Here is a 26,331-nt window from a genome sequence, read left to right as displayed (position 1 = left end):
ACTGATCCGTCTTGAACACCATTGAAAGTCAATGGGGGACGGATCAGTTTTTCTATTGTGTCACTGAAAACGGATCCGTCCTGACCAGGGCCGTCTTTAATATTGATTGGACCCTGGGCAAAAATTTACTTGGGCCCCCTGGATCCCGCCTTCCCACACCTTAGCAGGCAATCACGCCCTCCACCACAACACACACTACCACACAATACACACAATATCCACACATCTATACACACAATATCCACACACCTGGTAGAGTACAGTGAATGACTGTAAATACTTCCAGTTCTGAAGACTCCAGCGGCTCAGGATCAGTGCTCTAGGCAGCTGGGCTCAGGCTGGAAGTGGGCACCGCTCTGCAGGAAGGAGACCGGGGCTCGGCTCACCCTAGTGTTACAGTGCACCCCAGCACCACAGTATGCAGTGTAGCACCCTATAGTATATAGCAACCCACAGTATGCAGTACAGCACCCTATAGTATACAGCACCCCACACTATACAGTACCCCACAGTATATAGTATAGCAGCCCACAGTATACAGCACCCCACAGTATACAACAGTATACAGTAGAGCAGTATAGCACTTCACCGTATACAGCACCCCAAACTATACACGATACAGCACCCAACACTATACAGTACAGCAGTATAGCACTCCACACTATACATCACCCACAGTATACAGTATACAGTCCCCCCACAGTATACAGTACAGCCGTATAGCACTCCACAATATACAGCACCCACAGTACACAGTATATAGGCCCCCACACACTATACAGGCCCCACACACACTATACAGCCCCCCCCCCCACACACCATACAGGCCTCCCACACTATACAGCCCCTCTACAGTATACAGCCCCCCCCACACAGTATACAGCCCCACACAGTATAAAGGCCCCCCACACTATACAGGCCCCACACAGTAAACAGCCCCACACAGTATACAGGCCCCACACAGTATACAGGCCCCACACAGTGTACAGCCCCACACGGTATACAGCCCCCCACACTATACAGCCCCCCAAGTATACAGCCCCACACAGTATACAGGCCCCTCACAGTATACAGGCCCCACAGTATACAGGCCCCCCACAGTATACAGCCCCACACAGTATACAGCACCCCACTATACAGTAGTTTACAGTATATTAGCATAACAGCCCCTGAGTGTCACCTTTTTCTGATATAATCTTCACAAAAAAAGCTCCACAGTTAAGGCAAACTTCACCTGCAACACTCCTGCTAGGACCTGTGATGACCTCATAGCCATGTGACCAGTAATATTGCTAGGTTACTTGTCACATGGTGATGATGTCATTAAGGTCCTAGATCACATTCACAGCTCTAACACAGTACTATGCCGGGACTCACCCCCTGTGAAGCTGACAGCCTGACACCCGGGACAGTGGCTAGCAGGGCTCAAGAGGCAGCTGCCTTGGGCCCCCCCGAGCAACTGGGCCCGGGGCAGCTGCCCCTTTTGCCCCTTGGTAAAGATGGCCCTGGTCCTGACACACAATGTAAGTCAATAGAGACAGATAAATTTGCCTCTGCATCATCAGGCGGACACGAAAACGCTGCAAGCAGCGCTTTGGTGTCCGCCTCCAGAGCGGGGTGGAGGCAAAATGATGCATTCTGAATGGATCCTTATCCATTCACAATGCATTAGGGCAAAACTGATCCATTTTGGACCGCTTGTGAGAGCTCTGAAACGGATCTCACAAATGGAAACCAAAACGCCAGTGTGAAAGTAACCTAAGCCAGTACTCTCTGCTCTGCACTGATGAGGGACAGTCATCCCAAAACAACTGTCTGCAGATAAGGTGCTGGCTTACTTAATATCCAATTCATGTCTGAAGGCCTATTTAAAGAGCTGAACATTGACTTATAGGATAGCTGCCTTACATCTGGTGGAATTGAGGCAGAGCTTGTTAAGAGATATTTGCATCCCTTTTCTTCCCAGAATTACAGAGGAGCATGTATGGCCTATAAGACTCCTCACGCCAATTAAGGTGCTTTCTCCCCAAGGAGAGATAGTACCACTCAAATCTGGAATTAATGTGTTGCATGGATTTATGTCTTTCTACGTTTCTTAAGGGATTTGCCCCAGAGGTCTAATGGGTTCATCATATTCATGGACTAGATCTCTATCAGGGGACAGTAAAACTTGCACACTCCCTATCTATGACTGCCTGTTTACTCCTCTACTCATAATGGGCTGCTTTATATCACTTGTCTCATCTATCTCCCAATCCCTATGTACTTTTGTGTATAAACATGTGAATCTTTAGGTACTGAGTTATAACATGCCTGTTGAAGAGACGTGAATAGTATGCAAAGCTTGCAATTTTGTCAACATGTTTTCATTTAGCCATTAAAAGGTATCAACTACTAAGGAAACAATTTTTTATAATTTTTTCTATACTTTATATTTGTTTGCTAACAGGGTGCAAAGATATTTTATATATGGCTAGATATCGCAGAAAAGAATCTCTATTAATTTTTTAATTAATACAAAGTTTCATTTATATTCATACAGGTATAAGCTTATAAAGGTTGTCTAAACATGCACCCGATTTATTACAGTAGCTCAGGCTGGATGGTAAATCTGGTGCAAGGCTAGACCCATTTATCTACAAACCGGATTCCAAAAAAGTTGGGAATATTTTATTCAGAATAGAACATAAATCACGGAACAAAAGTTTAAACTGAGAAAATGTACCATTTTAAGGGAAAAATATGTTGAATCAGAATTTCATGGTGTCAACAAATCCCCAAAAAGTTGGGACAAGGCCATTTTCACCACTGTGTAGCATCTCCCCTTCTTCTTACAACACTCAACAGACGTCTGGGGACCGAGGAGACCAGATTCTCTAGTTTAGAAATAGGAATGCTCTCCTATTCTTGTCTAATACAGGCCTCTAACTGTTCAATAGTCTTGGGCCTTCTTTGTTGCACCTTCCTCTTTATGATGCGCCAAATGTCCTCCATATGTGAAAGATCTGGACTGCAGACTGGCCATTTCAGTACCCGGATCCTTCTCCTACGAAGCCATGATGTTGTGATTGATGCAAAATGTGGTCTGGCATTATCTTGTTGAAAAATGCAAGGTCTTCCCTGAAAGAGATGACGTCTGGATGGGAGCATATGTTGTTCTAGAACCTGAATATTTTTTTCTGCATTGATGGTCTCTTTCCAGACATGCAAGCTGCCCATGCCACACGCACTCATGCAACCCCATACCATCAGAGATGCAGGCTTCTGAACTGAGTGTTGATAACAACTTGGGTTGTCCTTGTCCTCTTTGGTCCGGATGACATGGCGTCCAAGATTTCCAAAAATAACTTTGAATCGTGACTCATCTGACCACAGAACAGTCTTCCATTTTGCCACACTCCATTTTAAATGATCCCTGGCCCAGTGAAAATGCCTGAGCTTGTGGATCTTGCTTAGAAATGGCTTCTTCTTTGCACTGTAGAGTTTCAGCTGGCAACGGCGGGTGGCACGGTGGATTGTGTTCACTGACAATGGTTTCTGGAAGTATTCCTGAGCCCATTCTGTGATTTCCTTTACAGTAGCATTCCTGTTTGTGGTGCAGTGTCATTTAAGAGCCCAGAGATCACGGGCATCCAGTATGGTTTTTTGGCCTTGACCCTTACGCACAGAGATTGTTCCAGATTCTCTGAATCTTCGGATGATGTTATGCACAGTTGATGATGATAGATGCAAAGTCTTTGCAATTTCTCGCTGGGTAACACCTTTCTGATATTCCTCCACTATCTTTCTGCGCAACATTGTGGGAATTGGTGATCCTCTACCCATCTTGGCTTCTGAGAGACACTGCCACTCTGAGAAGCTCTTTTTATACCCAATCATGTTGCCAATTGACCTAATTAGTGTTAATTGGTCTTCCAGCTCTTCGTTATGCTCAAATTTACTTTTTCCAGCCTCTTATTGCTACTTGTCCCAACTTTTTAGGGATTTGTTGACACCGTGAAAATTTGAATCAACGTATTTTTCCTTTAAAATTATACATTTACTCAGATTAAACGTTTGATCTGTCATCTACGTTCTATTACAAATAAAATATTGACATTTGCCATCTCTACATCATTGCATTCAGTTTTTATTCACAATTTGTTTAGTTTCCCAACTTTTTTGGAATCCGTTTGTAAATTGATACCAAATATTTGTTGGCAGAGTTTAAGAGTCATTTATTCTCAAATTGCTATACAATTTCCAGTCTAAAATGCCACATATTAAGCCAAATTTTTTTAAGTGAAACCACACCCTTTTTGTCAAGCCACACCCTTTGTAGGGCTAGGTACAGGCAATTTCTATAAACCTAAATGTACAGAATTGCACTAAATTGTACCATTTTTTTGGTGCAATTTATGCAGGAATCTAGGTGCATGCACATTAGTAAATGTCGGTCAATATTTTTATAAACATTTTTTTCTAAATGTATTTAATTAACACAGGATCATATAAAATCATGCATTTTATTATCAGGCATCAAATTTGAAGTAGGGGATTAGTTTTATTTCTGCACATTCTGCCAACATTTCATTCATTTTGACCATGTAAGCCATATCAAAAGATATTTAATTAGAAAGAAGGCGACTCTTATTAGATTCTGGTGTGGGCCACTGAGATTATGTTTTGATGTATTTAATAGTAGATCAATTCCTCTGTGGCTCTGAGACAAGATTTTTAATTACAGCTATGAAATACTAAATGCTGTAATCTGAGGTTTATGTACATAGAATGAAGGCATCAGTGACTTCAAGTGGTTTGGGAATTCATGGGCTAATCACATTGGAAATGCAAATAATGAGTGGAAGTATCCCAACTGTACAATATGTGCAGATGGGGTAGCAGTTTCTGTTATGACAGTATGTTTGAGTATATCAACTCTAGTTCACATGTCATCAAATTTGGAAAATCTGTTCAATTAATTATTTGCTTCCCATTTTATCTACCATGTCTACTTACCTATTTTTACACTGAGGATTCATGCACTCACACATGAGTGGATGAATAGTGGCTTTACGTTGGAGTCATGATAACAAGTGCATGTAAAACTTTAACTTGTCTGAATCAATACAATATATATTTCTGTAGATATTTTTAAACTCCAGTGTTGAGCTTTGTTATAGGAACATTGGGGGAGATTTATCTAACTGGTGTAAAGTAGAACTGGCTTAGTTGCCCATATCAACCAATTCAGACCCCCCTCCCTCCCCAGTATTAAAATCATTAGTGGCCAGGTAAGTGACAGGTCTGTCCTATAAGCAATGCACCACAGCGTCCTGGCTGCCATGGTAACTGATCGGAGCCCCAGCGTTTAAACTGGGACTCCGATCAGAACTGCCGCTCCGCTGCCACTTATGATGGGGGGGTTGATAACCAATGATTTTAATTAGGGGGGAGAGGGGAGGCCGCACTGGGCACCAATGATTTGAATAGGGGGTGGGGGGACCGCACTAGCCACCAATGATTTTAATAGGGGGTGGGTGCGGGTGGGGGTGCCGCACTAGCCACAAATTATTTTAATACTGGGGAGGGAGGGGGCTGCACTGGCCACCAATGATTTTAATACTGAGGAGGGAGGGGGGACTGGCCCCCTGCTGCCTGGCAGCACCTGATCGCTTACAGGGGGCTGTGGTGCGGCACCTGAGGGGTTAATTGTGCGGATCACAGCCCCCTGTAAGAGATCAGGCCATTATGTCCACAGTTCTCAGTATATTCTAACTTGAAGCGTCCCCATCACTATGGGAACGCCTCTATGTTAGAATATACTGTCGGATCTGAGTTTTCACGATCTAACTCAAATCCGATGGTATATTCTAACATAGAGGCGTTCCCACGGTGATGGGGACGCTTCAAGTTAAAATATACCATCGGATTGGAAAAATCTCCGATCCGATTGGATATTAATATTACCCGAACCCAAACTTTTACTAAAATGTTTGGGTTCAGGTTCGGGTGCCGAACACTGTAAAGTTCAGTTCAAAACGGAAGTTAGTAAGTATGCATTTCTTTTCCATGTGTTCGTTCCGCAAAATAAAAACAACATGTACTATTATTGTCTGCATTAAGGACAAAGATAGGACTGTTCTATTAGGGGCCAGCTGTTCCGTTCTGCAAAATACAGAATGCACGCGGATGTCATCCCTGTTTTTGGGGATCTGTTTTTTGCGGACCGCAAAATACATAAGGTCTGATAGGTGTAATCTAGGTAGTAGCAATAAAAAAATCACTAATACGCACTGCTGGGGTAAACCTGTATCAAAGTTTACATTTTCTGTATTACATATTTGAACAAAGAATAGTAGCAGTGACCCTAAATGACTGAGATCTCATCAGATGGGAGAGCTAAATGATCCAAAGGAGGACAATGTCAAATTCATAATTCTACATCTTTGTTTGATTCCTCTCTAACTTCTGAAATTGTGCTTTAATTAGCTTACAAATGTACACTGGTGGGATAGGAGAGGGAGATGTTTATTACAGCTACACACCAATTGTATTTCCAGTAAATTTTCTCAAGTGTGTACATTGAAAACCTCAGGAAGATAGATATTAGTTGAAACAAAAACATCAGATTGAATGTGATTCCAGCATAGACTGTTGTGTAGATTATATTATTTAATGTATTCATTTTGCTTTATGAAATATTTATTGTCATTGTTTTTTTTTTATTTCAGAAAATGCTTTAGAACATTTGGAGCATTAATTGTATTATACAGTGCTGATCATTTTATCTTTATCAAACCGTTCTTTCTTCATTATATTGAATTGAGAACTGAAACATGTTTTTTTTTTACAGAGCAGTATTACATACATAGTAAGAAAAGAAGAACTAAAGAAATTATCCTTTTTTGACACTTATAAAAATTTGATTTTAGATTTTAGGTCCTGCACTTGATTCTCTGACCTGTGCATTGTGTAGTAGACATCCATTGCTAGAGCGTCAATTTCAGGAAGAGTGCTGCTATGGCAGATGTGAGCTTGTGTCCCACTAGAAACTTTAGAGATTTGATGGAGCGAATGCAGCCACAAGTGCTATTAACAGTCTCAGTTCAATGAGCGGTCAGTGTGCATGTCAAGGTAAAAGGCTCAAGTCACATAGAAGCTGTAATTACTGTATAATGAGATAAAAAGGGTTTCCCTATCTGAAGAAAAATATGTGTAGGTGATAATGGGTTAGAAATGGAAACAAATGACATTGTGGAATTTTTGTTCTGGTGTTACTTCTTCAAAAAATTAAAAACCTTTATTTAAAAAGAACTGCCTTGTATTGCCACATTCTCGCACCCACAACTTTTTTCAGTTTACCATTGACAATGCTGTGTGAGCTGTAGTTTTATTGTTACCCTTTTGGGGTGAATTTAATTTTGTGATAATTTACTGAACCTATTTTTACTTTTTTACTTCCTTTAGAGGGCTTTAACCTGTGATCATGTGTTCATTTGTACTATACACTGCAATACTTCTGTATTTCAATGTATAGTGATTTTTACTGGCGCTCGATTGTATCCTGCTTCTGGCAGGGTGTAATAGAAGCAGTAAAATGTTAGGACTAGAGGTCTTCACAAAGCCCACAGTTACCATGAAAACCACTCAATATCCTGTACTTGTGTCACCTTGGAGAAAAATGGAAGACAGAACAGAACCCCCCCCCCGGGCTCTTATAGAGCATAGACAACGCATGTGACCAAGCGGTTAATAGTTGAAACAGTAGCCCATCTAGTAGTCAAAGCATTCATGGGCTGGTAATATAGGTAGAAGCAAAGGACTAAAAGTAGCAGCATAGTTTAATTTTGCATATTTTGTATTGGGAAATGGAAAAAAAAAACATTTGTTGGATGAGATTGAAAAACAACAACACAAAATCATGGTGCTTTGGGTTTTGTTATTATGGTGTTTACTATATGATAAAAACGACATGCTGGCCTATTTCTGTGAGTCAGTACAATTACGGCAATACCAAATTTATTTAAAGGGGTGGGCCACCATACGCCCCCAAAAAATGGCCCCAGATAGTAACTAAAGCCAAGAGATATTAGTATAATGAGAGATATACTGTGTATATATACTTTTTCTAATGTATTCAGCATAGTATGCTCCCATAGATCAGAGGCTGTGTGGGCGGAGCAGCGGCAAAGTGAAAGAAAAAATCCCAGCATGCATCACTGCAAGCATCTTCAGAGGAGCAGTCACATGACATCCCTGGCCAACTGTGATACCATAGTAACAACAGCACCTCAGGTGTCATTTCATCGCAGATAGAGAAGTGATTTTGATTTCCAGGATATGGTCAAAAGGACATTAGTCTGGTTTATACATTACAAATATATATCGGCACAAAACTAATAATATCAGTAGCAATATCATCTGAACTATTATCCTGATATATTCCTCTTATATACTGGACTACCAAACTGGCAACCACATAAGTAACTTTCACTTAAAAAAAATAAAAAATAAAAAATTACCATTTCTATTTTTATTCCTATTTTTAGTTTTTACCCTTATTTTTATAGTCTATTTTTGAAGTTGATCAACTACAGCAAACAATGCTTATGTGATATATTGTATCTATATATAGTGGATGTCTGAATGGATTAACCCTAATGTTTCAGGGAGATTAGTCACACATCCACATATTTGTATGTGCACTTTATGTTTATAATAAATCTGTATATATTTCTATACCAGCTGACTATTGATTATACATACAGTGCCAGATCAGCTGAGTGCCCCCAACCAATCCTTTATCTTTACATATATACATGTATATATACACACACACATATATACATCTCCTCATCCACGACGGGTACATAGTTCTCCACCGCTTCCCTGGAGAAGGCTTGTACGATGACCACCTTCATGTGCTTGTGCAGGCTGTCATGCAGATTAGAGAGGCATTCGGCCCCCAGGATGGTACGGACTGATTCTGGCCAGTGCATGGACACCAGCTTGTGCTCCCCAAGGAAGATCTGGCGCACGTTTTCAGCACCCATGATGCGCACGGTCCGGGTTCCAAACAGATGCGTCTTGTAGATAAGTCCGTACTTTCTGCGCTTCACTTGCAGGATTTTACGTCTCTGTAGCACCATGGTATGGAGGGGAGCCACTGTCACTTAGCCACTATCTTGGAGCTGTACCCCCTGGTCACTAGTGCCCTGTGCACCCTTGCAGATTGCACTACAGATACATAAATGCCTGCAACTGAAGCTCAAAGTATGGACACATCTACAAGACGCATCTGTTTAGAACCCCGACCGTGCACATCATGGGCACTGAAAATGTGCGTCAGATCCTCCTGAGGGAGCACAAGCTGGTGTCTGTGCACTGGCCAGAATCAGTCCGTACCATCCTGGGGGCAGACTGCCTCTCCAATCTGCATGACAGCCAGCACAAGCACATTAAGAAACACATATACACATGCAGTGGCGTAACTAAAGTTCTATGGGCCCCAGGGAAAACTTTGCATTCAGCCCAACCCCCCCTTAAGCCCATATATATTGCCACTTTGACCTCTCTTTATATATCTTCCATTTCCCCCCTCTGTATATATATCCATTTTGCCCCCTCTTTATATATATTCCATTTTTCCCCCTTTGTATATGGATGGCTGCCCTCTATAGGGTCCATGGATGCTATAGAGAGAAGCCAAATCCTTGAACCCTATAGAGGGTATCTGAATCCATGGACCCTATAAAGGGAAGCTAAATTCAAGGACCCTATATAGGGTAGCTATATCCATGGACCCTATATAGGGTAGCTAGATCCATGGACCCTATGAATGACTGCTGATTCCATGGATCCTACAGAGGACAGCAAAATCCATGGATCTTTTATTTGGGGAGCTAAATCAATGGACCAATTCAAGCTATGGACCCTATGAAGAGCAGCTGAATTAATTGACCCTATGGATGACCACTGATTCCATGGAACCTACAAAGGGCAACAAATGATACCAACCATACAGAGGGCACCTGTGTAAATGGACTACTGTAAGAACTCTACTGAGGACAGCTGAATCCAGGGAGCCTATAGAGGGCAAGAAACATACAGACATCCATAGAACCTACAGAGGGCACCTCACGAGTTGGTGGAGCAGTGCATGGTACTCACTCTGTTCCTTCCCTGAATGGCCTTGCACAGGGTCACGGGCTTGTGCTGGATCTGCGGGAAACTCTGGGGAGCATCGCTCTGTGCGGGCTGCGGCTCGCAGTGCGGGTCAGGTGGCGGATGCTGATGTGCCGGGGTGAGCCAGGCTCTCGGTTGTTGCAGGGGAAGTTTTCGGAGTTTTCCATAAGGTTTTTAACCCCTTCATGACACAGCCATTTTTACCATTTACCACTTTATGTGGTAATAACTTTTAAAAGCTTCTACTTATCCAAGCCATTCTGAGATAGTTTTCTTGTCACATATTGTACTTCATGACAGTGGTAAATTTGAGTCAAAATATTTCATTTTTATTTATAAAAAAATACAAAATTTACAAAAAATTAGCAATTTTCAAAATTTCTATTATCTGCTTTTAAAATAGATAGTGATACCTCATATACTAGTTATTACTTTACAGTTCCCATATGTCTACTTCATGTTTGGATCATTTTGTAATATTACATTTTCTTTTTTTGGGATGTTAGAAAGCAAATCTTAAAATTTTTAAGAAAAACCCAATTTGTAAGGACCAGTTCAGTTCTGAAGTCACTTTGTGAGGCTTACATAATAGAAACCACCCATAAATGGCCCTATTTTAGAGACTACACCCCTAAAGGTATTCAAAACTGATTTTACATACTTTGTTAACCCTTTAGGTGTTCAATAAGAATTATTGGAAAATGGAGATGAAATTTCAGAATTTCATTTGTTTGGCAGTTTTTCCATTTTAATCCATTTTTTTCTTCTAACAAAGTAAGGGTAAACAGCCAAACAAAACTCGATATTTATTACCCTAATTATGTCGTTTACAGAAACACCCCATATGTGTTCAGAAACTGCTGTACAGGGCACACAGCAGGGCACAGAAGGAAAGGAACGCCATATGGTTTTTGGAGGGCAGATTTCGCTGGGATAATTTCAAGTTGCCTTGTCACATTTGAGTAGAAACTCCCCAAAAAATCCCCCATTTTGGAAACTATAGGATAAGGTGGCAGTTTTGTTGGTACTATGATAGAGTACATATGATATTTGGTTGCTCTATATTACACTTATTGTGAGGCAAGGTAACAAAAAATTGCTGTTTTGGCACAGTTTTTATTAATAATAACACAATAGGCATTGTCTGCGACACAATTAAGAAAATACCATAGGATCTGCCTGTGATATATTTAACAAACACAATGGACTTAATCACTCACAGGCAGAAAATACATTTTTTTCACAACCACAGAAAACACCCCAAAACACCACATATCCCCATAAAACTCACATCCCCTGATAGCCTCGATCTGGGTGAACAACCTATCCAAAAATCACCCAGATTGGTTCAGGGGTTCAGGAATTTCCTAGAAGTCTTATTTTTGCCCCACCGTGCACATGATCCCATGCCCAAAATAGTTCCATACACTCGATGGCAAAACACTGCTGGGCAATTTAAGATGGTCACTGCCACATGTTGACTCTGTTCCAGTAAAGAGTCCAAGGGGCAGAAACAGTGCCTTTAAAATCCAATATGCCCAAATAGTGTCCCAGGGGCCATAGTCACAGGGCAAAAGGCTGGCAAGCAGGCCTCTCCAACTCCCAGTGACGAAGGTGCTTTCATCACAGGCAACTCAGCCACTTCTACTTTACACCAGTTTGAAAAATCTCCCCCTATATTTCTATTCATTTTCCTTATGCTGATCATTCACAATGTACTTTACCTTTGATTTGAGAATTCCTGCAATGACTGTTGTATTGTATATGTTACTATTCCCCTCTCCTGGTTATGATATGATTCATTAATTTATTCTATAAATCTATTTTTATTTATTTTTTCATATTTTATATGTGGCATTTTAGAGTAATTATATATAGTAATTAACTTCTGTTATATTAATTACTGACAATCATTTATTCAACTTCATCACTGTGATGTCCTAGTAGTTTGCTTCTCATTAATCTGCTTAATTCCTGCATAAAAAGCTTAGTTTGGCCCACAGTCTTGTTGTGTGGTTCAAAATCATTGCTTAATGTATACCCAAACTTTTGAACATAATTTATTGAAAACTATAATAAACACCATAAAATGCATATTTGTAATATACTTTATTGATAATTTCTTTATTTTCATGTTTTCCTTATGAAATATGCACCCAAAGTTGGAGTCCATACACTCGTACACCCCTGGTATGTCAGCAGTGTACAGGTGTATTGATTGCACTGGTGGGCCACAGTGAGCATTGTGTTGGCAGGAGCACACATTGCTGCTCCTGCCTGTGCCAGCTCTGCTCTGCTAAAGCCTGGCATAGCACATTGGTACAGGAGTCACCTGCACCAATGTGGATTTTCCATTCTTAGTTCAGTGCAGGCAGGAGCTCTGCATAGCACGTCGCTGCTTCACAATTGTATCCAAAGACTTGTTGTCACTGATTTCTACTCTGAATGGTCCCCAGTTATAAGTGGTTTACCCCAAGGTTCGGTGCTTGGTCATCTATTATTTAACGGATTCATTAATGACATAGAGGATGGGATTAATAATGTTTTTTCTATTTTTGCAGATGACACCAAACTTTATAATACGGTAAAGTCTATGAAAAATGTTAATAAGTTACAAGCTGACTTGGACAAACTTACTGTTTGGGCCTCCACTTGGCAAATGAGGCTCAATATAGATAAATGTAAATTTATGCACTTGGGGGCTAATAATATGCATGCAGCATATGTCCTAGGGGGAGTAAAACTGGAAGAGTCACTCGTTCAGAGTGACTCTTGTATAGTGACAATATTACATCCCTGTCCCATGGGTGTATTAGTAGATCATAGACTAGATAACAGCATGCAATGGCAGTCAGCTGCCTCTAAGGCCAACCGAATTTTGTCTTGTATTAAAAGAGGTATGGATTCGTGGGACAGGGATGTAATATTGCCACTATACAAAGCTTTTCAGTTATGGGCACCAGTCCATAAAAAGAATGCCCTGGAGTTAGAAAAGTACAAAGGAGAGCAACTAAATGCATAAAGAGCCTGGAAGATCTTAGCTATGAGCGAAGATTAAAAGAACTGAAATTTGTTTATCCTTGAGAAAAGACGTCTAAGGGGGGTACATGATTAACTTGGCAGTGACAGGCCTCATAGCTGTTAGGGTAGATGTATGGCAGCAGTTTCCATGTCTTCCCCATCAATCATCAGGCCTGAAGCAGGACCAGGTGCCACAATCATGTGGGGATAAAAGAATGTGAGAGTGAGGGGGGGTGGAGTTTGAAACAGAGGCCTGCTGAGGCTCTGTGTGTGTGGTCTCAGCCAGGCTATCCTGAGGGGCCACGAGGCTGGGAGATAGCCTGTAGTTTGGGGGACCAAGCGATGCCTGCTGGGAAAGAGGGTCGCATGGCCAGAGTCAGGCGGACTGCAAAGCCTAAGTTCCCCAGACATACTGACCTTGCTACAGCTTGGGGGCTGGTATACAATTGGCCGGACATGATACTGTGTCTAAACAGTCCTTTGAAGGTGAGTCAGGGAATATGTTATGTATTAGGTAGTGCCTAGCCGGGCAGGTGTTCATTCATGTTGTTTTGTTTGTGAAAACTGCCAAATAAATGCACCGTTTGGACATTAAATCCGTTGTCTGGAAGGAAGTTTGTAATAGTGATCCCTTGTAAAAAAAAACTGACTATACAAAAAATATCGAGGGAAGCTATTCTGTGTTGAACTCCCTCAAAAAACAAGGAGCCACTCCCTACGCCTAGAGAAAAGAAGATTCTGAGGTGACAAGCATTCTTTACAGTAAGGGTAGAGTTTTTAATTCAAAATAACATTGAGGCCTTTGGCCCAACCCCTTTTTAAAAGGAAGATGGACATTGATCCAGGGAATTGTTCTGTGATTATAGGTTGGTGTCACGGCTGAGGATGGGGGAAACCCTCAGCCGTTCAATGTTACACATATGTGGAAGCTGCTTGGCCAGGACTACAGAATTAGGGAGCAGGTCACCTCCTACAGCGTCCCTAACTCTGAGCCTGACTCCTAACTGTATGAGCTGACCCAGAAGGTAGGAGGGCTCATACTCAGGAACCTCAGGTCCCTACTAGCCCTCAGCAGATCCCTGAGCTAGGAGCTGGGTAAGACAACCTGTTCCTCCTAGACACGGAGGAACAGGAGTCTAAACTGGTCAAACTGCAAGGAAGGGGAAACATAAACTGCCTATGGATATGGCAAGTGAGTGAAACCACTTCCACACCTACCTGCCACAGACACACTGACTAGATCCCGTGCTCACATGCTAAATGTCCATACCAAACATAAAAGGACACAGCACACACACATAAACACACAGGAACCCAGATCCATAGCTGCAGTAAGACATCACAAGAACATAAAATAAACATCACGCATAACTTTTATGACCACAAGGGTGGCCCTCACTGGCAGATGGTAAAAGAGACCAGGAGGATGACTCCAGCTTAACACAAGGCTGGAGTACACCTCAGCTTCAGGTCTCAACTGAGGCTAAATAGCCCGAGTAGCCACACCCACACAGACACACACTGGAAAGGGAATTAACCCTTCCAACACCAGAAAGGGTAGTGAAGCCACTTAAAGGGAAAGTGCACACACAAATAAACCCTGTGCACACCAAACATGGAAAGTGCACACATATAACCCAAGTTGCCATAGGCAACCGCATGCATAGACAGTGAGTAGCCCAGCAACAAGCTCAGGCTGCCACAGTGCCAACCACACCATGTTGCCAGCGGCAACTGCACGTGAGGCTAACAACTTACAGCCCTCAGCTGCGGTGAACAACCAACTGACCGCTGGCAACTGCATGCGAAGTCTAAGAGTCACGACCATCAGCATAGTCGTGACAGTTGGACTTTTGTCTTTTTCCAACCTTAACAACTATTTAACTATGTAACCTTCAGAGGCATTTTTATGATTGCATTTAACTCATTTTGGTCTTTATTACAAATATTGAGCTGTTCTGTCAAACAAAAGGGTTGACTGTTTGTCTAGCTATGTGAGTTGTACTTTTTACTTTCACTTTGTGGGGGTCATCTAATAACCCTTATCTCTAGTTTACTAATAGGTCATAAACCTGTCAGCCACATTATTATTAGTAAGGTAAGAACTGAGCTATAATTAGTAATTATGATGTAAGACAGCAGAGATAAGGAGCCCGTCATATTAGTTGGCTGACGGAAGAGAGAGAAATTTCAGATCCCTCTATTAGAGCATCTCAGACCTATACAGAAAAAAAGGATTCCATATTTGCAATAAAAACTAGTTAAAATTATTATTTATTTATTTTTTGCTCAAAATGAGTACAATGCGATAATAAAAAACTGAGTCTGAGACTAGTGTTGAGCGAACTTGTGTTTTAAGTTCGGCGTCTAAAGTTCAGGTTCGGGTTATCGAAGTATCCCGTTATGGACTCTAAATTCCGTTAAGGTCCGTGGTAGCAGAATCCATAACGGGATACTTCGATAACCAGAACCCGAACTTTAGACGCCGAACTTAAAACACAAGTTGGCTCAACACTATCTGACACCTGATATGGGGGGCCTGCAGGTCTGATTGGGGGTCTGAGGACTGATATGGTGGGTCTGGAGGTCTGATTGGGGGTCTGAGGTCTGATATGGGGGTCTGGAGTTCTGATATGGGGGTCTAGAGGTCTAATGGGGGTCTGATATGGGGGTCTGGAGGTTTAATGGGGGTCTGATATAGGGGTCTGGAGGTCTGGTCTGAGGTCTGATATGGGGGCCTGGAATTCTAATGTGGTCTGATATGGGGGTCTGGAGGTCTAGTCTGAGGTCTGATATGGGGGTCTGGCGGTCTGGTCTGAGGTCTGATATGGGGGTCGGGGAGGTCGAATGGGGGTCTGATGGAGTTATGAGGTCTGATACATGGGGGTTTGGTCTGAGATGGGGGTTTCTGACATGAAGTACAAGTCCAGCAGAAGTACAATGATGGATAGTGAAGGGTAATACTTACATAATTATACTAGTCCAGCAATGAAACCCTTATTCCGAAAATATAACAAATTTTTATTAAGAATCAATTCTTATTAAAAATTAGTTATATTTTCAGAATAAGGGTTTCTGACATGAAGGTCTGATCTGAGGTCTGATATGGGGTCTGATCTGAAAGGTAAGGGGGTATTTGTTGTACTGGTGCACTATCTGTGTGGGACCAGTATTTTCAGGGGAACTGTTTCTGCAGTAAAGTATTGGGGAGCACAACAGGCACAGTATTAGAGGTGGCAGGATGCGATGTTCAGAAAATGAGGAGAATGATGGAAAAGTAGGAAATTAAGATGTCTGTTTGTCAAACTCTGCAGAGAAAAGAGATGGCTGAAAGAAATCATCATGGTGGTCTGATCTGACAGGAGTAGATGTGGAAAGAGAATATCTACATCAGAGGAGACATCATTGGATGTAAGAGGTACATACAGTATGTGGCACTGTATGTTCTGTAGTGCTGTATGCAATATTTTCAGAGTATGTCTTTATCATTTCATTTTTCGCCTCAGGCAGCAGAAAAGCTAGAATCATCCCTGTGTGTGGTTGTCACTGTTATGAGGGAACTGTGGATATCACTGTTATAGGGACACCGTGAATGTCACTGTTATGAGGGCACTGTGGGTGTCACTGTTATGGGAGCAACGTGGACTGTCATGGGAACATTGAAGATGTTACTGTTACAGGGGCACTGTGGATGTTACTGTTATGGGGTACTGTGGATGTCACTGTTATGGGGTGCTGTGGATGTCACTGTTATGGGGGACACACTGAATGGCACTGTTATGGGGCTCCCCAGATGTCACTGTTGTACGGGCACTGTGAATGGCACTGTTATGGGACATTGTAGAGATTACTGTTATGTGGCCACTCTGGATGGTACTGTAATGGAGTACTGTGGATGTCACTGTTGTTACTACTGTTATGGGCCACTAATATGTGACTGTTGTGCAGGCACTGTGCATGTCACTATTATAGGACACTCTAAATTTCACATATTTTTATATATATATATATATATATATATATATATATATATATATTATCACTTCATTCAGAGCCATTTATTTTTCGTCAAGAGATAATTGTAAGTTGTTGTTTTTTGTGTGTGAGATATTGTAGGGTGTAAAAGGTCTTAAATCCCTGTCAGCCAGACTGTTAGATGTGCATTAAATCTGGATTTGCATTCTATGGAAATGAGAGAAGAATAAACCTTACTAGGCATCAATCAAACCATGACATTTTACTATTTAGACTTTAATAGAATGTTTTAAAAATAAAAGCCTTAAAATAAAAGCTACATTTTTTGTTATGATGTCGATTTTATTACCAGTATGGCATAAAATCATTACTCCAATAATTTTCTTTTACCTAAAACAAGTAGCTAAACATTAGAAATGTACAATATTTTTCAGACTGTAAGACACACTTTTCACCCCTAAAAGTGGGGAAAATGACAGTGTGTCTTACAGTCCGAATGCTAATAACTAGAGTTGAGCGGACACCTGGATGTTTGGGTTCGGCCGAACTTCAGAAAAAAGTTTGAGTTCGGGACCCGAACTTGACCCCGAACCCGAACCCCATTGAAGTCAATGGGGACCCGAACTTTTGAGCACTAAAATGGCTGTAAAAATGTCATGGAAAGGGCTAGAGTGCTACAGATGGCATCAAAATGTGGTTAAGAGCATGGCAAGTGCTCTGCAAACAAATGTGGATAGGGAAATGACTTAAAATAACATAAAATATGTAAAAATAAAAAATAATAATCTTGCTCTAGGAGGACCAGGTCCCACTGAATGGCACTGTTATGGGGCTCCCCAGATGTCACTGTTGTACGGGCACTGTGAATGGCACTGTTATGGGACATTGTAGAGATTACTGTTATGTGGCCACTCTGGATGGTACTGTAATGGAGTACTGTGGATGTCACTGTTGTTACTACTGTTATGGGCCACTAATATGTGACTGTTGTGCAGGCACTGTGCATGTCACTATTATAGGACACTCTAAATTTCACTTATATATATATATGGCTGTAAAATATATATATATATATATATATATACAGTATATATAAAATGGCTGTAAAAATGTCATGGAAAGGGCTAGAGTGCTACAGATGGCATCAAAATGTGGTTAAGAGCATGGCAAGTGCTCTGCAAACAAATGTGAATAGGGAAATGACTTAAAATAACATAAAATATGTAAAAATAAAAAATAATAATCTTGCTCTAGGAGGACCAGGTCCATATGGAGTAGGAGGTTGAGGAGGCAGTGGATGTGGCGGTGTAGGTGGAAGTGGCGGTGGAGGAGGAGGAGGTAGCCTACACTTCTTTTTGGTTTTAAATGTATTTGTATTTTTTTTAATTAGGGTACACCCCATAACATTGGGAAATATAACCCTCCAGTCGTGCTAAACACACGTTCAGACAATACACCGGCTGCAGGGCAGGCCAGCACCTCCAAGGCGTAAAGGGCAAGCTCAGGCCATGTGCCCAATTTGGAGACCCAGGAGAAAAAAGTAATCTAGATACACCAGTACAAATTTCCCCATTAAATGATAAAAAATGCTGTTCACAAAATGTTGGAAGACGGCCGGAGCATTCATCAAACCAAAGGGCATAACCAAATTCTCGAAATTACCCTCAGGGGTATTGAAGGCCGTCTTCCATTCGTCCCCTTCGCTGACCCTGACTAGGTTATATGCCCCTCTTAAATCCAACTTAGAAAAAACTTTAGCCCCAACAATCTGGTTAAACATGTCCGGGATCAGAGGAAGCGGATATGGGTCACGAATTGTGATACGGTTCAGCTCCCTGAAATCCAGACAAGGTCTTAAAGAACCATCTTTTTTTTAACAAATAAAAACCCAGTGGCAACAGGTGACTTCGAGGGTCGGATGTGTCCGTTTCTCAGGCTCTCAGAGATATAAGTAGGCATAGTGACTCTTTCAGGTTGGGAGAGATTGTATAAACGTGATTTTGGCAGCTTGGCGCCTGGGATGAGATTAATAGGGCAATCATACTCCCGCTGAGGTAGCCCCAACACTAGAGGAGTAGGCAATCCGCTTAGGACGAAACATGACATATCCTCAACATGAGCATCACCCACAGTCAAACGGATATTGTGAACTATGCCCTTTAACGATCTTTGAGACAGTGGAGCGGAATCGATAGCAAAAACAGGTATATCCATTTTCAAAGTGCATACCTGGAAACCATGCGTTATAGCAAATTGATTATCAATGAGATCGACAGCTGCTTCACTATCTACAAAAATCTCACAAACAATGTTCTTGCTGTCTAGCGCCACCCTGGCAGGTAGGAGAAAACGGGAACTACAAGCAAACGACAAACCTTAAATTTCCGTGTCAAACTTGCCAATAGTAGCAAATGGGAAGTTTTTAGAGGGTTTTTTCTTTTTGTTTCTTTTTTATTACCCTCAGAAAACTCCATGAATCTCCTAGAGGGGCAAACATTAGCCAAATGATTTATACCCCCACAACAGAAACAAACCCTCCTCTGAGAGCTGAATCCTCTACTATTAGAGGCAAGCAAACCCAGCTGCATGGCCTCCTGTTAAGAGGGGATTGAGAGAGACTGAGACCCCTGCGTACTGAATAAGACAGCCCCACTGTCCTTGGGCTGAATATGACAGGAAGGAGTGGTCTCTCCTCTCTCTCTCTTAGACGCCTGTCAATACAAACAGCTAGAGACATGGCAAACTCCAACGAGGCAGGTCTCTCATAAAAAGCAAATGCATCTTTCAATCCCTCCGAAAGACCATGGCTAAATTAACTTCAGAGCGTAGCATCGTTCAAACCAGTATTAGCTGACATCTGCGAAATTCAGAACAATATATCTCTTCGGACTGTTTACCCTGGTATAAAAGACGCAATTTAGATTCAGCCAGAGCAATACGATCCGGGTCATCATATATCTGCCCCAGGGCTACAAAAAATTAATCCACCGATCGGAGGGGCCGTGCCCCCACAGGCAGTGGAAAGGCCCAAGACTGAGCGTTATCCCTAAGCAGCGAGATGATGATCCCCACCCTGTGCTCCTCATCACCAGAGGAATGGGGAAGTAGGCGAAAATGGAGTTTGCAAGCCTCTCTAAAGCGAACAAAATTCTCACTACCCGCGGAGAACGTATCCGGAAGCGAGATCTTAGACTGAGACACAGTTTTACGGGGATTTGTTACCTCCAGTGAAAGACCTTGCATGCGGTCAATCAAGGCTGAAACCGGAGCCATGCTTAAGACGGTAAAGGCGGTTTATAATATCAAGGATGATGTTGCAGATAGCTGGAAGTTATGAATAAACATCCGACTGGCTTGATCCCAAACTAAGGAGCATATGGGTGACCCCTATAAAACCCTAAGGGCTCACCCTGACTGCTAAGCACAAACAAGGGTCTCAAAGGTAGACGATTGTATGCCAAGAAAATCAAAGAACATCATGCAAGAGGTAGAGAAGGACGTCTGTCAGACCTTCTCACAGAACTGGCGGTGACAATAGCAGTGGTACATAACACCCAAAAATTGATGAATTTCACCGGAAAATGTAACTGACTATTTATTTTTTGACCCTGTCTACTAGGTATAGCAGTGATACTATACAACCAAAAATTGGTGAATTTCACCCGAAAATCTTAATGATAATTTATATATATTTTTTAACCTGTATACTAAGTATAGCAGAGGTACTATACACCCAAAAATTAGTGAATTTCACCCGAAAATGTTAATGTAATTTTTATAATTTTGTTAACTGGCTTACTAGATATAGCAGTGGTACACATATGAGGCAGTGAGCGGAAAGGCCAAAGTTACAAGGCAGCACTGACAGGCGAGGAGCAGCAGGGTGAGAACGCCAAAAGCACGCACAAATGTCCCGCACTTTATGCAGCAGCTCTGACATATCGGGGTAAGTTTTAAGGAATCTCTGCACCACCAAATTCAGCACATGCACCAGGCAAGGGATGTGCGTCAAACTGGCTAGTCCCAGAGCTGCTACGAGATTTCGCCCATTATCGCACACCACCAGGCCTGGCTTGAGGCTGACTGGGACAAACCACTCATCGGTCTGTTGTTCAAGGTCCATCCACAGCTCCTGCGCAGTGTGGGGTTTGTCCCCCAAACAGATACGTTTTAAAACTGCCTGCTGTCATTTACCCCTGGCTGTGCTGAAGTTAGTGGTGAAGGTGTTACGCTGACCGGATGAGGAGCTGGTAGAGGATGAGGAAACAGAGTAGGAGGAGGAAGCAACAGGAGGCAAACTGAAGCGCCCTGCAATCCTCGGTGGTGGAAGGACATGCGCCAAACTGCTATCCGCCTCAGGCCCAGCCGCCACTGCATTTACCCAGTGTGCTGTTATGGATATATAACGGCCCTGACCGTGCTTACTGGTCCACGTATCCGTAGTCAGGTGCACCTTGCCACAGATGTCGTTGCGCAGTGCACACCTGATTTTGTCCCATACTTGGTTGTGCAGGGAAGGGATGGGCTCGCCTTGAAAAGTAGTGGCGGCTGGTCACGACATACTGTGGGACAGCCACCTCCATAAGGCCTTTAAAACTATCTGTCTTCACCAGACGGAATGACAGCATTTCAAAGGCCAGTAATTTAGAAATGCTGGCATTCAGGGCTAGGGATCGCGGGTGGATAGGAAGGTACTTCCTCTTCCTCTCTAGCGTTTGGGAGATGGAGAGCTGAACGCTTCTGTGTTACATTGTGGAGATGATTGGTGACCCAGGTGTTGGTGTTGCTGGCAGATCCTCTGTTTGCGGGGTGGCAGGTGGCACTGTCACTCCAGAGGTGGATGAAGAGGCCGAGACTGCAGCAGAAGAGGAAGCAGGAGGAGCCAGAGACCTTTTTTGGTTTTTGAGGTGTCTACTCCATTGCAGCTTGTGCTTTGCACTTAAATGCCTGGTCATGCAGGTTGTGCTCAGGTTGAAAACGTTTATGCCTCGCTTCAGGCTCTGATTGCACAGCGTGCAAACCACTCGTGTCTTGTCGTCAGCACATTGTCTGAAGAACTGCCACGCCAGGGAACTCCTTGGTGCTGCCTTTGTTGTGCTCGGTCGCTTGCTGCGGTGGGCAGTAGCGTACTGTCCAGAGGACGGCCACTCCGCTTTTGCTCCCTGCTCCCTCTTCTGCTGTGCTGGTGGCTCTGTGCGACCACCGCATCTTCCTCCGGACTACATAGGTCACTCGCATGACCTTGATTCCATGTGAGTTTGAGGACCTCATCGTCCTCCACATCATCTTCCACCCAATGTTCACCCCTGCCTTTCTTGTCAGTCTGCACACTTTCGAAAGCCCCAGCAGCTGCACCTGTGTTTCGTCATCCGAGACGTGCTGCGATGGTCCTCCCATGTACTCATCTTGAAAGATAAGTGGTTGGGCCTCGGTGCACTCAATCTCTTCCACTTCTGGGGCAGGGCTAGGTGGATGGCCCTGGGAAACCCTGCTAACAGAGTCTTCAAAAAGCAGAAGAGACTGCTGCATTTAGGGCTCAGACTGCTTGGCTGATTTGCAAGGGGGTGAGGTGAAAGACTGATGGACATCGGCTGCAAGTGCCAACTGTGGTTTTTTAGCAGGAGATTGGGTGGGAGACAATGTGACGGAACTGGATCCACTGTCAGCAACCCAATCTACTATCGCCTGTACTTGTTCAGGCCTCACCATTCATAGAGCAGCATTAGGCCCGACCAAATACCGCTGCACCTGAGGAAGGAGTTTCACTTGTGCTTGTAGCTGGCACAGATCGACCATGTCCTATCCCTGCAACAGGAGCTCCACCAGCAACACCACAATCTGGTCCACGTCCCTTATTTGAAGCTCTCCTCATATGTTTCGAATTTAGCATCTTGCCCTAAATGGGTGTTTAATTGATAGTAGAATAGAATGGAAGTATAACATCCGATATCCACCTCAACCGAGGGATGATTACTCTATCCAAGTAATTGACTAAGCCTATGGCAGCTATCATATATATATAGAACCTACACAGAGAATTGCCAGACCGCTTATGCTATTCAAAATCTTTATTACAAAAAATCACAAATATTTGCATGATTAAACATAAAAACAATACAGTGCAGGAGATAAAAACGACATCACTGGAGGAGATCTACAGCGGATCTAAGTCCATAAGTATTCAACATGATTTTCACTTTTTTAAAGTGCATGTGCAGCAGAATGACAAATAAATGTATAATAAATATTAAGTAAGTCTTTGGACATTTACCCATGCTGTTTCTCCTCCAGGATGGCGCCAACCCCAACGCGCGTTTCGGCGTACCTTCGTCTGGGGGTAGCGTCATCACTGGAGGACCCGGTTTATATACAGATACTGTCCAATCAATACGCACCATCCATTGCTGGTTTAGCCGCATCATTGCGATCGCGCCGAAAAACACGCCCTTACATTGAGCGCCGGCGCTCAAGGAAACCATGTGATTCCGGCCGGTCACATGACCTTGTCGCAATCACATGGTATGGACGAGTCACGTGGCCGCGCACAGCCGTCGCGATCACGTGACGTCATCCTGCATCCGCATTTGAGTCGCACGAATATGATCACATGAATATATTTAATATGCAGCATTCTAGATATGCAAAAGATGTTGCGATTTCTGGAAACAAAAGATAAAGAGAGATAGACAGGTGGCCACCTTCATTAGACATAGGGGAGATGAGAAATATATAAAAGAGAAGCATAAATTTTTTGAAGAAACAGACCTTCAACATAGAGCAAGTTCCACTACAAGGTGGGAGTATTTTGGTGCTCATTACATGAAATTTATATCAGTGATTATAAACATTATCCAGTACAAATTGTACAGTACATCATATATTATATTGCGCCAATTTACCATTGGTAATCGGTGCTATATCACATTCATACCAAACATGGTGTCTTTATACAGTGCTCACGTGCATGTATAGTCAGAATATAGTGGTGAAAATAATAATAAAATAAATGATCAAAAGTGAAATGAAAGTAAATAAGTGATAGTATTGAAGAAGTCGATATCATCAATATCCCAGATATTTATCAGAGACATTAATGGTATCTCAACTATTACGTGAAAAATGTGCTCAATGTAAGTGAGAGTTATAAAAAATGCAAAAAATCTGTCATTCTATCAGAATGATGATACATCTCGTGTTGGAAGAGGGTAGAGGCTGTCTCCCTCAGTCCCCACCAGGAAGGAAAGGAAAAGAAGGAGAGACCTCCATCCTCTGCCAGCCCAGACTCACTTTTGAGCCTGTTGTCCCATCTCCCTCATGTGTTCTGTGAAGGAATAATTGTATATGGTCAGGCAGTGATGACCCTTAAACGATAAGGGTTAAATATATTTCTAAAAAGACATTAAAACTAAACAAAAACCCCTTTGGGTGTGGAGACCCATAAGCCCCATATTAAAGAAATGAGGAGAAACCAGTGGATTCATTGAGACCACTCGGATGCAATGTACCCAACTTCCAGATCCATTTGCATTCGAGCTGTCCCAATCTTTTAGTTATGTTACCACCCCTGATATTTTTTATAACACAGTCTATCGCCCGCACCTTAAGTGTAGTGGACTGCAGTCGTGATACGCCTTAAAATGCCTTGCCACCGGTTTTAGATTGGACAGATCTTCTTCGCTAGCTGCTGCTCTTATGTCCCTAACGTGTTCTCGTACTCTCACCTTTAGTTCTCTTGTGGTCAAACCCACATAAATTTTTGGACAGGGACATTTTGCGTAGTACACGACTGCAGTACTGGTGCAGGAGAGACACTGCGTTATTTTGAACGTTTTCATGTGAGTCGAATCCTCAAAAGAATTTGCTCGTTCCATGTTTGGACATGCTATACACTTTCCACATGGGACAAAACCCCATTTGGGTTTTCCAATTCCTGGAAACAATGATTGATTCTGCTTCACAAATAAACTGCGTACGAGGTGATCTTTTAGATTTTTTGATCGTCTAGCTGTTACCATGGGATACGGTGCAAGATATTTTGTCAAAATGGGATCAGTCATTAAAACAGGCCATGATCTCCCCAGGACCTCTTTCATCTCCATCCACCTTCCATGATAGCCTGTGATGAAACGTGTCTTGCTATCACTGGTCCTTTGGTTTCCAGAAAACAGAAGGTCTTGTCTAGAGCATATCTTTGCCCTCCTGTAGGCCTTCTTGATCGCGCGTTGACTGTATCCACGTTTAGTGAATCTCTCTTTTAGTTGATGGGCTTGTTGCTCAAAAATTTCGTCTGTTGAACAAATCCTCCGGGCCCGAAGGAATTGCCCCGTCGGGATCGAATTAATCATCTGTGATGGATGAGATGAAGATGCATGCAGATATGAGTTTACTGCTGTCGGTTTTCTAAATATATTTGTTACTATGGATCCATCACCACCCCTTTCCAATTGCACATCCAAAAATTCAATGGATTCCCTATTATGTTTATACGTTAGTTTGATGTTCTTGCAATTATTATTTAGTATCCCGAAAAAATCATTTAACTCCTCTGTATTTCCCTGCCAGATCATAAATACATCGTCGATGTACCGCGCCCAAAAGGTGACGCGGTCCATCGACGTGTACTGATCTGACAGGAATAGGTCCCTCTCCCACAGCCCCAGGAACAAATTGGCATATGACGGTGCACAGGGCGCCCCCATTGCCGTACCCTGGAGCTGTAGGTAGAAGGACCCCCCAAAGGAGAAAAAATTATGTGTCAAAACAAAGGATAGGAGTTCCACCAGGAATCCTCTCCTACTAATGTCTATGTTTTCTTGCATTAGAAAGAAGTCAACAGCCTGGATACCATCTGGGTGTCTAATACTTGTATATAGTGACTCGACGTCACACGTCACCATGAGTGTATCATCCCCAAGGTGAACACCATCAATCTTACGCAAAAAATCTGTCGTATCTTTAATATACGAGGGAAGACTACACACTATATTTTTTAACTGGGAATCCAAATATCTCCCCACTTTCTCCGTTAGGCTCCCACGGCCTGAAATGATCGGCCTACCAGGCGGTACTTTGGCATTTTTGTGACCTTGGGTAATAGGTATAGGGTGGGTATCACCGGTTCTTTGACAATCAGAGCATCATGTAGATTTTTTGATATTATTTGATTGT

The sequence above is a fragment of the Bufo gargarizans genome, chromosome 2 (assembly GCF_014858855.1).
Source record: "Bufo gargarizans isolate SCDJY-AF-19 chromosome 2, ASM1485885v1, whole genome shotgun sequence".
In the NCBI taxonomy this organism is placed as follows: Eukaryota; Metazoa; Chordata; class Amphibia; order Anura; family Bufonidae; genus Bufo; species Bufo gargarizans.
Note: the sequence above shows the minus strand (reverse complement) of the source record.